This window comes from Sinocyclocheilus rhinocerous, unplaced genomic scaffold (assembly GCF_001515625.1).
Source record: "Sinocyclocheilus rhinocerous isolate Xijiao unplaced genomic scaffold, SAMN03320098_v1.1 C35628564, whole genome shotgun sequence".
Taxonomy (NCBI): Eukaryota; Metazoa; Chordata; class Actinopteri; order Cypriniformes; family Cyprinidae; genus Sinocyclocheilus; species Sinocyclocheilus rhinocerous.
In genome coordinates this window covers 1-556 of record NW_015758106.1, presented here as the reverse complement: position 1 = coordinate 556, position 556 = coordinate 1, and the positions used below count along the sequence as shown (strand labels likewise).

At 39.0% G+C, this 556-nt stretch overlaps 1 long non-coding RNA gene across 1 annotated transcript; it reads right to left on the bottom strand.

Annotated features, from left to right (window-relative positions):
• Nucleotides 1-6: 6 nt before the first annotated feature.
• LOC107734998 (uncharacterized) lies at nt 7-510 on the bottom strand. Its single transcript, XR_001639247.1, has 3 exons — nt 417-510; nt 213-309; nt 7-96 (listed from the first exon to the last, which is right to left on the bottom strand). It is a non-coding gene; the product is annotated as an uncharacterized LOC107734998 (long non-coding RNA).
• Between the last annotated feature and the right edge of the window lie 46 nt (nt 511-556).

Below are 556 nucleotides of genomic sequence, written 5' to 3'. Positions count from 1 at the left end.
ACATGTGAGCCCATAGAAAACCCACTGAGCAAAACTGAAGTAATTAATGAGAGTGTTTATGTCTGCTGGCATGACGTAGATGATTGACAGGAAGCCCTGCAAATCACATTCAAGAACAAATACTTAATCATAAAATGTATATATTGTTGATGTGTTTAAAACTGTAATCAAAAATGGTAGTAGGAAAAAAGGGGTTGAGAATGTAACATTACATTAAATATTAGAGCTGGAGAAGGTGTGTAACGTTTCATACTGATGTACGACATGATCCTAACCATGTGTCCCTCCCGTCCTGCCACATATGTCAGCCTAACATATACAAACAGACACAACAGACAGTGAGAGTCAGGCCCAGTAAACAACTTTCAGTAATTTTCCAGTCTGCAAACTTCTATAAAACAGCTGAATTTCCTAACCTGCCTGCGGTGAAACAGCTCCCATTGGCTGCACCAAAAGTGGAAAAGACCACAAATAAAGGCACAATCCATGATAATGGGTACAGCACTCTGTCACCAAAGGTCTGTGAAGTAACCAATGATTTAGTAAAATACAACTC